This window comes from Crotalus tigris, unplaced genomic scaffold, assembly GCF_016545835.1.
Source record: "Crotalus tigris isolate CLP2741 ecotype Arizona unplaced genomic scaffold, ASM1654583v1 scf7180000024472.5447098, whole genome shotgun sequence".
In the NCBI taxonomy this organism is placed as follows: domain Eukaryota; kingdom Metazoa; phylum Chordata; class Lepidosauria; order Squamata; family Viperidae; genus Crotalus; species Crotalus tigris.
In genome coordinates, this window is record NW_024100643.1 from 4,741,755 (window position 1) to 4,756,417 (window position 14,663).

A 14,663-nucleotide genomic window follows, 5' to 3' on the forward strand; every position below is an offset into this window, starting at 1 on the left:
GCTGCAGACCCCTCTGTTAGTTTCCCTGATTGGACTGAGAGGAACGGCACTGATTGGCCCAATGAAAACCCTTTTTATATTTTGGACACACAGTTTTGGGCTTGGCTCCAGGGATGGCAGCAGGTCGAGCCGCGCCGCCTCCTGGGGCTCTGCATTGTTTTTTAAAATGACCAGGTTTCCCATAATTGAAGCAAGTGCCTTGGGGTTGATTCCCCTTTTGGATTGCAGCTGCAAGAGTGTCCATTTGAAAAGCATTGGTTCCCACAATGCGGCAGGCTTTAAGAAAGTCTGCTAGGGTGGCCGTGGGACTGGAAACAAGTGGTTTAAGAATGGACTGGCAGTCTGCATTTGCATGTTCATAAGCCAATTTTATGAGGATTTCATTTGCTGCATCTCTGTTTGAAATTTGACACTCAATGGCAACTTGCAGGCGATTCACAAAGTCTGCATAGGATTCAGTTGCAATTTGGCGAATGGCAGAAAAAGATTGAATCGGGGTGCCAGACTCATCAATACGAGCCATGGCAGAAAGAACACAACTATTAATGATTGGAAATGCAAAGGGAGTAAAAGTTTGAGCCTGAGCATTAAGGGTAGCAAAATTACCTTCTCCAAAGAGTTGTTCTGCTGTCCATTGTGAACCTGGGTGATTAGCTCTGTTTTGTGCCTCTCTTTTATATTCAGATTCAAAAACTACGTATTGCGTTCCGTTAAGAAGCATGCGGAACAGATCTTTCCAATCTTGAGGCAACATTCGATATGCACTAGCAATTGAATGTATCAGTCCTCTAGTATAGGGACTGGTTATGCCATAATCTTTTGTAGCCTTTTTCAATTCTCGGATCATAACCAAGGGAAGTGCTTCCCAATCAACTACTGTGCCTGCTGCAGTCTGTTGGTAAGTAACAGGGAACAACTCTGTCTCGGATAGTTCAAAAACGCTTAAATCACCATTGTTTAAAGCCTTTTGAAAAGCACCACGGATGATTCCGGGCCGGGAGAGAGGCGGCAACGTGGCAGGAACAGGAGAGGCTGTTTGTTGTTTATCAGGATCCATAGAATTTGCAGGGGCTGAAGGAGGGTTAAAACCAGCTCCAGGGGGTAAGGGAGTGGCCAACATAACAGACGGATTTTTATACGGTGGAGGGTCTAATAAAGGCTGATGAGGCGAGTCAGCATGGGTTTGAATCAGGGTATAGGCAATTTTCCAAAGGCACAAAATCTCTGGGGGGGCTCTTGGAGACTGATGGAGAACGGCGCCAATTTTCCTCCATGTATCTACTTTTAAAGATCCAGACTCCGGATAGGATGAGCAGTTAGCCCATATGTAAGCAAGCAATTTAACAGCCTCAGATTTAGAAAGGTGACGGGTTAATTTCTGTTCCTGATCAGTAAGATATTTTTTCCTGCCAAGTAGCCTCAGCTCTTCCATATGCTGCTTTTGAGCGTGAGACATTCCACCCCCCATACTTACAAAGAGGAGTCAGTTGCCAGCAACTTCGTCGGGTGCACCAAGCCTATTCCAGGCGATAAGTAAAGGGTCGGCAGGGACGTATCCTTCAGTGGATCACGTCGGGGTCACCAGATGAGGTGGTCTCCCATGGAGAATGAGACACGCATGCAGGTAACTCGGGATGGGAGCCCAGAGCTGACCCCAACACCCTCTTTTATTGTTACTACAGTTTTTACATCACACAGCATAATCAAAAGACGTATATAGGGGTGGTTACAATGTATCGCATAACAGACACTTTCCAGATGCAAGGCTATGCAGGTGTTCTTATCAGACTCTGTCCAAAAGGCTGATGAATGTATCCTGTGTCTGGAGCAGTCCGTTTGTTATCTCAAGGACCTTGTGGGAGATGTCTATGGGCAGATGTCTATGGGCATATTTGTGCAATTAATCCCACATTTGCCATTGAATGTCAGCCTTTCACTGTAGGTCAGAGAGGAAGAAAGCTCAGATGAAGTAAATCTGCTTTATTGTAAAGTTACATTAAGAGAATCTTGTAACTCTGAAAGTAAGTTTCTCCCTGGTCATCTTTACAGGTTCCCTTCTGGATTTTTGCCATAGCCACATTCCATCTCCATGTCATTTATGTGACTTTTCTCCTAACTGTGGCTCTTTCCTCTGTCTCCCAAAGTCATTCCTGTATATACCATTACATAAAATTTCAGCAGAGCCATTTTTGGAAATAGCAAAATATAGAACTGGAAGGGTACACACACCCCACAGGTTGTGCCCTCATTGTAAAGATGTTTTGTTGCATTAGGTCAAGTACCCCAATTATTCTCCTTGATTAATTAAGACAATCAAAGCAGAAGATTTTACAGAAGGAAAATAGAGACAAGGGTCTCCCTCGCCTCTTCCTCAACTCCCATCCAAATCCTATCCCAACATGCATCAGTTTTTCTATATACCACTTTTGATGGATATTTGGGATAGGCGGGCAAAGAGGAAATGTATCATCTTTCCAACAAAAGGTTGACTTCTATAGTATTTGTGTATGTTGGTTTTTATTCACTGAAACTTTTTTTAAAGAAATGACTAGGATTTAAATTGCAATATGGTGCTAGGGTGACCCGTGCATATATATATGCTCAGTCTGTTGGTCATAATTCATTTCTTAATAGGCAGTCAAGCAACATCTTCTCCAATGCGGTTATCAACAAAAAGACCAAACAAAACCCTAAAACAAGTTAATTAATATATATAAAACTCAACATTCCATATCTCAACTGTTAGCCGAGAGCAAAACCGTATTTAAAAGACATAAAATAGTCTAAGTATCCTAACGTAAGTTTAACATGAGAAAAAGGGATTATTTTTTCTTTTTAAAAAAAGAAGTTCAAAAATATCCCTAACTTCTAGAGTAACAGTTGGGAAAAAACCTTAAACATCATGTAAACTGTTAACAGACCCAACATACAATTTTTCCATTCCAAATGCCAACAGTTCCAAGGAAATCCACTCCAAATAGTAACATATCCTATTTAAATATTGTAAATATATAAATATAAAATATAAACATAAATATTAAACACTAAAAATGTTGCTTTCAACCTTCTCTTGTAAAGTAGAATACAGGTCCAAAGTTTCTCAAACTGGGCAATTTTAAGATATGTGGACTTCAACTCCTAGAATTCTGAGAATTCAGTCCATACCACTTAAGAGTCAGGGTTCAGAAACGTTGCATGTCTGTCTCCATTTCTGACAATATATTGTATTTTCTTGATCAACTGAGCAGCAATGTCCTAAATTCTAGAAATTAGTGAAAACAGGTTCTGTCAGACTTCTTGTATGCCCCTATTAATCAAACCCATTCTTCCATTGCATGTTCATTGAAGCAAAGAGGCAACTACCTTTTGGACAATAGACAGTCATGCTCAGTGGAAAGAAAGTGTGTGGAGAGAGGAACATCAAATTAGGAGCATGACTTTCATGTCTTTTTAGTTGTTGCTCACAAAGGAAAAGAAAAATAAATTTTATTTAAGAAATAACATAGTGATGGAAAAGCCTGAATTACTTAAGTCTCCTATAGCTAAGAGCTTGTAATGTGCTCTTCTTCATTATATAGGTAGTCTTCACTTAATGACAGGCTTCCCCAGAGCTTATGACCCAAATTTGAAGTTCCAATGGTTCCCATGATCACATGATCATTATTTTAATCAGTTTTGCCATTTATAAGCATTTACTTCTGGTTTCCAGCAAAAAAAAATGCCCATTGGGGAAAACAAGTTTAATGAGCACTGCATTTGCTTCATGATTGTGGCATACGCTTAATTACTGCTATAAAAAAAGTTTGCAAAATCTGACACATGGTGACTTGCTTAACAATCATCATGATATACAATCATGCTTCCAGGTTCAATTACAATCATAAATCAAGGACTATCTTTACAGAGAGTATAAGTCAGCTACAAAACTAACTGTACAGGTCAGAAATGCAAAAAAATGAAGACAACCCTGAGAATATCTGTCAAAACGTTAGGACACATAGACCAGGGCTTTTCAACCTTTTCACCGATTGTACCACTTTTAGAATATGGCAACATTCGAGTACCACCAGTCACCCAGCAAGGTATCAAAAACTTGATGACCAAAAAAACCCGGAAAAAGTGATAAAGTACAGGTAGTCCTCGACTTACAACAGTTCGCTTAGTGACTGTTCGAAGTTACAATGGCACTGAAAAAAGTGACTTATGACCATTTTTTACACTTATGACAGTTGCAGCATCCCCAGGGTCATGTGATTTACATTCAGATGCTTGACAACCGATTCATATTTATGATGGTCATATTGTTCCAGAGTTATGTGATCGCCTTTTGCAACCTTCTGACAAGCAAAGTTAGTGAGGAAACCAGATTCACTTAACAACCATGTTACTAATTTAACAACTGCAATGATTCATTTAGCAACTGTGGCAAGAAAAGTCATAAAATGGAGCAAAGTTCATTTAACAAATTTCTCTCCCCCCTTTTATATCCAAGTTCCTTCCCTCCCTCCTTCCCTGACTCTTTCTTTCTTTCTTTCTTTCTTTCTTTCTTTTCTTCCTTCCTCCCTCCCTTGCTTTTAAACTGCCAGAGGCTCCAGGAAGAGGTGACAACTGGCAGACAGTGGTGGGCAAAGGCTTCCCCTCCCCCCCTGTCATTGCCTCTGTGTGGCTTGGCTCTGCTCACCTCTTCCAGACCTGCACATGCATTTGTGTATGTGCGAGCATGCGCGCCGGGATCTGTGCTGCTTTCCAGGTGATCGGCACTTCTTCTGGGCTCAGCAGATGCGCCGGGATCAGTGCCGCTTTCCAGGTGATCGGCGCTTCTTCTGGGCTCAGCAGACATGCCAGGATCAACGCCGAGCTCCAGCTGGATCTTGGTGCTGATCCTGGCGTTTCCACTAAGCCCTGACAGCCCTGAAGAAGCCGATCAGCTGGAAAGCGGCGCTGATCCTGGTGCTTCTGCTGTGCTCTGACAGCCCTACAGCTCCAGCTGTCTCTCACTCAGGCTTGTGCGGTGCTGTGCCAGTTCAGCTCATTCCCCTCCCCCGTTACCACTTTTCTAGGATGGTTGCGTACCACCTGCCAGGTGCCAATGTACCACAGGTGGTATGCGTACTACTGGTTGAAAAACCCTGACATAGAAGGCAGATCCCTTTCTCTGTTTGGTCCATCACCAGTATAGGACACTCACCAATTCCAAAATGCCAGAACTGAATGAGGTTGTCCTCTATCCATTTTTACCCCATTGCAAATTTTGCTGCCTTGCAGCTATGATTCAAAACTGCTGTTTTCTGACCTGAGTTTTCTTAAGCTCTTTTGAGCAGATGTCCTCAATTTACGACCACAACTGAGCCCAAAATTTCTGTTGCTGAGCAAGACAGTTGTTAAATGAAACTTGCCCCATTTTATGACCTTTACTACCATAGTTGTTAAGTGAATCATTGTCCCTGTTAAGTTAGTAACATAATGTGAATCTGGCTTCCCCATTGACTTTGCTAGTCAGAAGGTCGCAGAAGATGATCACATGAACCTGGGATGCTGCCACTGTCATAAATATGAGCCAGCTGCTAGGCGTCTGAATTTTGATCGCATGATAATCAGGATCCTGCAACAGTTGTGTGAAAAACCATCATAGGTTATAAGTTGAGGACTATCTGTAATGGCTCCAGCTCTGATTGGATGCAGGACTTGGCACAATCCCTTCTCTCCATTGGCTATTTCCTACCCCAGACAAGCATTTTACCTAGTCTGCTGATTTACCCGATCAATGAATGCTGATTTTTAATATGATCCAACGATAACTCAACGTACTATCCTCAGTCTAAAAGCTCATGTTCTTTTCAACCCTGACATCTCCCATAGGGATCTTTTCCATTTCAGACCAGGCCAGGTAAAGAATGCTCCCCTTGCTGCCCCACTACTGGCCCACAGTATTGCAAAACTTCCAGTCCCTCTATTTTAAAAAAATCCTTAATCTGCAATGTAGAAACATTGTTACTTTGTTTCTATGAAGCTGAATAATTAGTTCTTGTTACACAGTTTTCATAGATCTAAAAAAAAAAACTTTTTCTCCCTATTTTGATTATGGTAGCCTCAGCACTACAAAGGTGTGAGTGAGTGAGTGAGTGAGTGAGTGAGTGAGTGAGTGAATGAGTGAGTGAGTGAGATGAACACTACACTGGTGTAGAAGAACCAACCCGTAAGATTTCAATTCCCTGGCAGAGAATGATTGATCAGGTCTTGTGCTGGCCATAGCATCTTTGTCAACTGACTGCAATCCAGGCTGGAATTTCTGAAGTTGCCTAAGGGGCAGCTGGGAAGTTGACTTAAAGGGCAGAAGAGCAACATAGGAGACAAGTCACTTAGACTGCAGTGTAGAATTGCCCATGAGCAAAACCTATCTTTGAGACAAAAAAAGGAGATAAAATATGGACACCTCTACTGACTTTCCCAATATCTACAGCTCTTAGTGGTTAATAAGGTATACTGAAAGTGCTGTAAGTAGGTTCCAGGTTTGCATCGTGTCAAGACAGGCTGCAGGAAGGCAGAGCATTGCCTTCTGTGCTCAATTTCACCCTGCTGGGGGCCCTTAAAAGGCCCAAAGTTGCCCCGAAAAGGTGATGAAAAAGGAGGGGTGCCTTGTCGATCATGGAGAGATGGTGGTCTCTCTGTTTGATCCAAGAAAAGCCCTCTAAACCGGCAGGGGAAAGAACAGCCATACGTCTGCGGCTGGCCATTAGCTGCTGACAACCAAAGAACAAAAGCTTTAATCAGCACATCGTAAACATCATGTTTGGACTGAGTGAGAATATTGATCCTTTCTTTACTATTTAACAACTGAATTTCCTGCAAAAGTCTCCAAAGAAACTTAAAACCTCCGGATGTGAACGGAAGCAGCATTTTAAATTTTTTATGGGGGACAGGAATACAAAATACTGAAGTGAAAGTAATACAAAGTTACAGTTTTGATATATCTGAGAACTGAGATAAATTGTTAAGATTTTCTTTTTGAAAAAAAATTATTGAGGTGAAATATAAGAAACCAACCTTTTGTTTTAAGAGTGGGAAATGGACTTTGAATGACATCTAGTGGTGGATTTGAGTACAGCACTACAACTAGGTCCTTGGCTGCTTGGTGAATTTCAGCTCAAGGGAGAACAGCTGGCAATAAAGGAAAATATTTTGGCATATTTATCACCCTGACCTTCTTGGATTATAAATACCTACTAATCTTGGGCTTTTAATCTCAAAAGCTAGTGGGAGAAAAAGAAAAATTTGACTTTTGATTATGTTTGGCTGTAGGGAGGTTGAACATTTTGAACACTTGGAACATTGTGGATTACAACTTTGCCTGACTGATAATTTTCAGGATACTTGAAACAAAGGATTATTATAAAATATTGCTATTAGGACTGGATTATAAAAGCTATATATAAAGACCAGAAAACTAGAGGAAATTATGCTCCATTCTTACCGAGATTATTGATACTAGAGAATTTCTAGGAATGATGCCTCAAGAAAAAAACAAATACCTTTCAGAAGGAAATACTCTTTATGCTATAGCAAATTCATCAAACAATTCCGTTACACAAAAAGGACATAAAAAGAAATCATAATGAGACTAAAAAATAATCTAGATGATATAAAGGACCAAATCTCCAAACTGAAGCTACAGTGGGAAAACTCTCAGACAACAACTGCAAAGTATGAACAAATAAACCAGAAATCAGAGGGCAAAGCAGAAGAAATAGACTGAGAGATGGAGGAGATAGGAAAAGGAAAATATGGACTGCCATACACAAATAAAATACTCCAAGACCTATCTATAACAATGAAAATACAAAAGATCCTTTACTCCTTTCTCCAAAATACACCTGATGACAAGGAAGACGATTCCAGAAAATGTAACATAGAGAGGGCAGGGGAAATATCTACAGAATGTGGATGGGAGGAGGTCCCCCTCCAAAAAAAATACTCTACCTAAATTATCTTTCTCATGCCAAACAGCTTGCACAAAAATAGAAAGAAAATTATTGGGCGATTTAATTGCCCTGGCCTGCAAAGCTGCTTGGCAAAGAAAGAAAGTGAGAGTCAGACTTAAGAAACAGAGGATTTGATCTATCAGAGGGGCACTATCTCTTTAATATACTTGTTTGAACATAATTAAAAGAATGGATGAACCTTAGATATAACTAAATTTTTATAATGGAAGATATGATTTAGAATTAAAATAGCATTTTTTTCTCTTCTTTTGATATGGGAAATTTGAAAATAAGAGGACAATTGGTATGAATAAAATTTGTTAGCTATATAAATATAATTAATATTGCGAAAATCATAACTGACAAAGATACTTTAAATATTGATGGGAAATCAAACTTTAATAAGAGCACGAAAAACAGGATATTGATTTATAAATTGATATTATTGTCACTTTTATAATATTAGTAAAATATGATGAAGATGTCTTTACCTAATTTTGTATACATCAATAGTACTAAGAATTGTAATTGTTTAATGAGGGGAAAAGGGAAAAAATATGGGGAAGAAAAGAAGATTAAGGAAAAAATACTGGATTGTGCAATACTGAATAGATCTATGTGGAAGAGGTTAATGTTAAATATATGAACTCAGACAACATGTTGTTTACTAAATTTTAAAGATTGTAATTTTAAAAAATTAATAAAACCTATTTAAAAAGAAAGTGCTGTAAGTAAATGCATGCAGATTTGAATTCTGTCATCTTACAACCTATATACTGCACCAAGGTTCAGAAATCAAATAACAGCAAATAAGTTTAGTGTGTAAGACATGCGCTGTACGAAATGAAACTATCAACTCAAACAAAAGTTCCAAAAAGAAAAGAGTGAATATGAAACATAATGATACATAATTAAAAATGGAATTTTATTGGACTGGAGAGATTTTTGCCCTAGTATTTAATATTCAGAAAATTCCACTGAAGGACATCTTTGGCTAAACCACATTGGTAGGAATTGCACTTATTATGGTGTAAATATAAAATAATTCCATTCAAAAACTTAATTGGGGATTTTTCTTTTACATATAAAGTTTAGTTTTAAAAGGCTTCTAAAAATAGAGAATGGGAAGTATATAAAAATGTACCCATAATTAGTCTTTTATTTGCCAAAAATGGAAACTTTCATGCAGTTAAAAGCAAAAGTATAGGGAAGAGGTGTTTATTTAATTAGATGGTCCCAGCATCTTCCAAATGTTTATTTAGTAATCCATGACTTCCGAAAGTTTGAGAAACACTGTCCTAGTGGCATGTGCAGGCACTTGAATATTCAAATTTGTGCAAATGCTAAATAGTTTAAAATATGAGAAGAGACAATAAAAATAAAAAGGATAGATTAATTGCTGAAAATATATAACTAAATTGATTAGGATGATAGAAATGCTCCTTTAGAGGAGAAACAAGGATAGGTTTCCAGTTCAGGGTGAAAGCAAGTATAAGGAAGCACAACAGAAATTTATAAAGCCTCTATTTTATAAATGCATGAAATGCAAAATGTGGGCTGAGAATTGTGTTTACATTCAGAGCACAGTTATGTTCAAGTACTATCACTTTTCATTCATAGTCAGATGATTCTACAGTGTAAGAAAATGCCAGGCAATCCAGAACTAATAAAAGCAGAGGTTGTGTGTGTCTGTGTGTTCATAGCTAAGCTAGCTTAGTTCTCCATATTCACTGTTGTTAGATATAGCATGGGCACAATAGTGTTAAAAGAGAATCACATTGATCCACTGAGGGCCAGGCTATCAATGGCTATTAGCCTTAGTGCTTGTTTACAATCTTGTTTATTATCACAGCCAGCAAACCTTAATTTCAAGTTGGTAGAGGTCAAGTGAGGTCAAGTCCAGTTGGTAGAGGTCAAATGAAAAACACCACTTAAAAATGAGCTAGCAATGTGTTGTAGCTGCCAAAGAAACTAATGCAGTCCTGGGCTGCATCAACAGAAAGATAGCATTAAGATTGCGAGAAGCGATAGTTCTGCTTTATGCTACACTGGTGAGACTAAACTTGAAATACTGTGACCAGTTCTGGTCAACACAATACAAAAATGATGTTAAGTCATTGGAAAGTGTGCAGAGAAGAGCAACAAAGATCACAAAGGGTTTGGAGGCTAAATCGTGTGTGAACAATTGAGGAAGCAAGATGTGTCTAGTCTAGGAATGGAAGGATTAGGGGTGACATGGTAACTGTCTTCCAGTACTTGAAGGGCTGTCACAGAGAAGAAGAGATTGATTTATTCTCCAAAGTAATAGAGGGCAGGACAAGAAGTAATGATAACAGATAACAGAATAACAGAGTTGGAAGAGACTTTGGAGGTCTTCTAGTCCAACCTTCTGCTCAAGCAGGAGACCTTATACAATTCCAAACAAGTAGCTATACAGTCTCTTCTTAAAAGCCTCCAGTGGTGAACACCCACAACTTCTAAAAGCAAGCCATTTGAGTGGTTAATTGTTCTAACTGTCAGGAAATTTCTCCTTAGTTCTAGACTGCTTCTCTCCTTGATTTGTTTCTATCCATTGTTTCTTGTCTTGCCTTCTGGTGCTTTGAAAAATAGATTGATCCTCTCTTCTTTGTGGCAGCCCCTCAAATACTGGAACACTGCTGTCATGTCAGTCTTCTTTTCACTAGACTAGACAAACCCAGTTCCTGCAACTGTTCTTATGTTTTAGCCTCCAGCCCCCTAATCATTTTTGGAAAGAGTGCAGAAAAGAGCCACAGAGTCTCTACATCTTTTTTTTTTTACAACATGGTGACCAAATCTGGATGCAGTCTTACTAAGACTTTATCAAGCAGTACTAATAATTTATGTGATTTTGATTCTATGCCTCTGTTAATGCAACCAAGGATTACATTGGGGGTTTTTGGCTTCTGCTGTACAATGTTGGCTCATATTAAGTGATTGTCCACTAGGACTCCAAGATCCCTCTCACAGTTATTGTTATTGAGCCAGGATTCACCCATTTGATTTTTCTTGCCTAAGTGTAAAACCTTACTTATCTCTACACTGAATTTTATTTTCTTAGATAGGGCCCAGTATTCAAGTCTGCCAAGATCCATCTGGATTTTGAGCCTATCTTCTGGAGTGTTGGCTATTCCTGCCATTTTTATGTTGTCTGCAAATTTGATGAGTTCCCCTTATATTCCCTCATCTAAATTGTTTATGAAGTTGTTGAAGAGTTCTGGGCCTAAAATGGAACCTTGGGGTACCCCACTGCTTCCTTCCTTCCATGTACATGTAGTTCTGTTGACAACACTTTGAGTGCAATGTGTCAGCCAGTTACAGGTCCAGCTGGTGGTGATGCTGTCAATCCCACATTTTTTTTTTTAGCTTACCAAGAGGTAGGTAGTGGTCTACTTTGTCAAATGCCTTACTGAAATCCATCTGTACCATGTGTACTGTATTTTGCTGGTCTACTAATTTAGTCATTTTGTCAAAGAATGAAATAAAATTTGTCTGGCATGATCTGTTTTTGACAAACGTGTATTGGCTTCTGGTGATAACTTTGCTTGCTTCTAGGTGTCTGCAAATCTGTTGCTTGGTTATCTTTTCCAGGATCTTTCCAGGTGTTGATGTCAAGCTGATTGGTTAATAGTGGAATCTTGTTAAAGAAAGATCAACATAGAAATAAGGAGAAATTTTCTGATAGTGAGAACAATCAATCAGTGGAATAGCTTGCCTGGGATGGTATAAGGTTCTTGCCTTGAGCAGAAGATTGGACTAGAAGACCTCCAAGGTTCCCTTCCAGATCTATGATTCTATATTCTTCTGATTCTGTAAGCTTCCTGCGTGCAGATGGTACTAGAACTAGATGGACTTTTGATATAATTCAGTGAAGCCATTCTTATAAATACATCTTGCTGGAAGGACATGGTGAATGGATCTAGAGACACAAATATATCATATTAATGCAAAATATCAAGCTTCTTACCAAATGAAGGTGGAGCAATATTGAAACAATAAAATTTGGGCCCCTCAAAGAAAATGGGGCATACATTTGATCTTGAAAACAGACAGCCATAGTTGTGGAATTACTTATACACTGGGCGGGAGAGGGGGGAGGTTACAGAGACTCTTGCTTGCCTGTGTAGAGATGTTTTGACTTGCCCATTTCTTCCTCTTTGCGCATGAACTAAAATTCTCCAAATTTTATTATCATTCCTTTCCTCTCCCAGTCCGGTAACATCTCTGTCCTCCAGGCATGGTTTTTTTCAGGATTGGGCTTGCCTTCATCTCCTTTGCCCCAGTTATGTCTGCAAAGGGAGGGAGAGAGCAGGATGTAATCACTTTGGGGGAGGTAGTGCTCAGAGAGGAAAGCAGGAGGAGGTGTCGTTTGTTTGTGGGAAGGAGGAGAAGAGAGTTAAGTGCTGCTGCTGACACATGCTGCTTTTTTAGATTGCCCTGAGCAAGATGTGCAGAAAAGTGGCTTCTACCCTCCCCCGGGAAAGCAAATAAATCTTTGGACTTCTCCTGTGCCAGGACTGAGCCCCTCAACTTGTTGAGTCAGGAATCTGGAATGTGTCAGGGTTGAGTGGCAAGAAAAATCTTGAAGCATGCACAAAATGCCTTTTTCTACCAGCAACAACAGTAGCCAGTTTGTTTGCATCTGGGACTGAGAAATGGAGATTGGCAGAATGATGAACAGATCTTCCAGGCTGTCTTCAGCTTTTACAATAATCATTTTTGAAATTAACTCCTTTAACCTTTGACACAAAGCATATACTCTTTTGGCAGCAAAGTGCGTGCACATATCTGAATAACCCAGAAATCTTCAGCACTAGCAGTGCTACCTGTCATTATTTCACAAAGGTATTAGGCACCCTCCTGATTACATTACTTATAATCTAGAATTGTATCATCATAGATTTGAAAAGGGACTCATCTAGTCCAGTTTATTACTGATGAGGAAAACAAAAAAGTTTAAGGCATCTTTATCAATACTTTAAACTTTCTAACAAATTTACTTTTCTATTATTAAGAAAAGAGATTGACAGCTTGGGGCCATCAGGAAGATTTGTCTAACTTTACTAGAAATCTATTTTCTTATAATTGACTGGTTTTATATTTTAGAGCAAAAGAAAAAATACACTGTTATGTATGCCATACAGTAACCTTTGAAGGTGGCCATTCTATTGCTTTTAATCAGCTTGCCTTTTTCTCAGCTGCTAATGACTCACCTCACTTTTGTCCTCTAGTGTTTTTAAAAGTTCCAATGCCTCCTGGACATTCACCTAAAATTGCTTCCTGCGTTTCAAATAGATGTATGGAGCTATGTACCTATATGATCATGCTGGGACATAATTATGGAAGGTATAATCCAACACATATGGACATCATTAAGTTGGGGGGGGGTGAGATCCAGAATAGTAAAAGAGTTAATATCTAGTTAGATTCCTGCCCTCCCCCCCCATACTTTCATGGTACTATTTGAATGATCTCCACATATTTCTCAATTATCCTTCTCTTTTTATAATCCTAAATTCATATTTCATTGGGTATGGAAGGGTTAAATTCAAAGAAATTATCTCCCACATACCAAACTATTGTGCTCTGTGACCAGAGTCTAGAAAAGGAAGAAAAGAATCCACTAATTATCATTGTTGGGTTAGATGCCTTTAAAATGCCCTGTCGATGCTCTAGATCATTTGATAAAACATTGCTCTGAAGCATTGTGGGAAATTTTTAACATAGTTCACAGGTATCTGCTGCAGTCACAAAAGGCAGTTAGTAAGGAGGGCTGAAGTCAGTGAGGGCTCAAAGAAGGCACTTTGCAGTGGGAACTGAAAACTAGAACAAAGGTACCATTTTGCATAATAGAGAGTAGTGAATGAGCTGGCAATTCATCTGATTTATGCCTCATTATATAAATTCCTGCCCAGAGCATAGAGTTCAGCAAGGAGGGATGAAGTCAAATTTTTCTCAAGGAGGCTGGAACCATCTTCACCTTAACGAAGGGATTTATCCAAAAGCCACTGGCTTCAATAAATTTCACAGGTCCCAATGCTTAGTAGAATATTGAATGGAAGTACTGTATATTGGATATTGTGCTGAATAAATTGCAACTCAAATCTAAACCACATCTTTTACCATCTGAACATGTATTCAAGTCTATATGCCAAGACCATAGGTATCACCCAGAATTTTCTCAAATGGTAAATTAAGGAGAGCAATTTATTATACTGTGGTCATATTGTAAGTCCTCGACTTACAGCAGTTTGTTTAGTGACCAAAGTTACAATAGCACTGGAAAAAGTGACTGATGACTGTTTTTCAAACAACCATTACAGCATCCCATGGTCATGTGACCAAAATTCAGATACTTGGCAACTTACTTATATCTATGACGATTCCAATGCCCCAGGGTCATGTGTGATCTAACAAGCAAAGTTAATGGGGAAATCAGATTCACTTAACAACTATGTTAGTTTTTACTAAACAACTGCAGTGATCACTTAATAACTGTGGCAAGAAAGGTCATCAAATGAGACATAAAATTGTCTTGCTTAGCAACAGAAATTTTGGTCCATTGTAGAGGTAAGTCGAGGACTACCTGCATTCATATCTGAGAAATAGTCCAGCTAAAGGCATTGGCTATCTTCACTGGGATTTAGAGATTGTTTTAGAGATTGT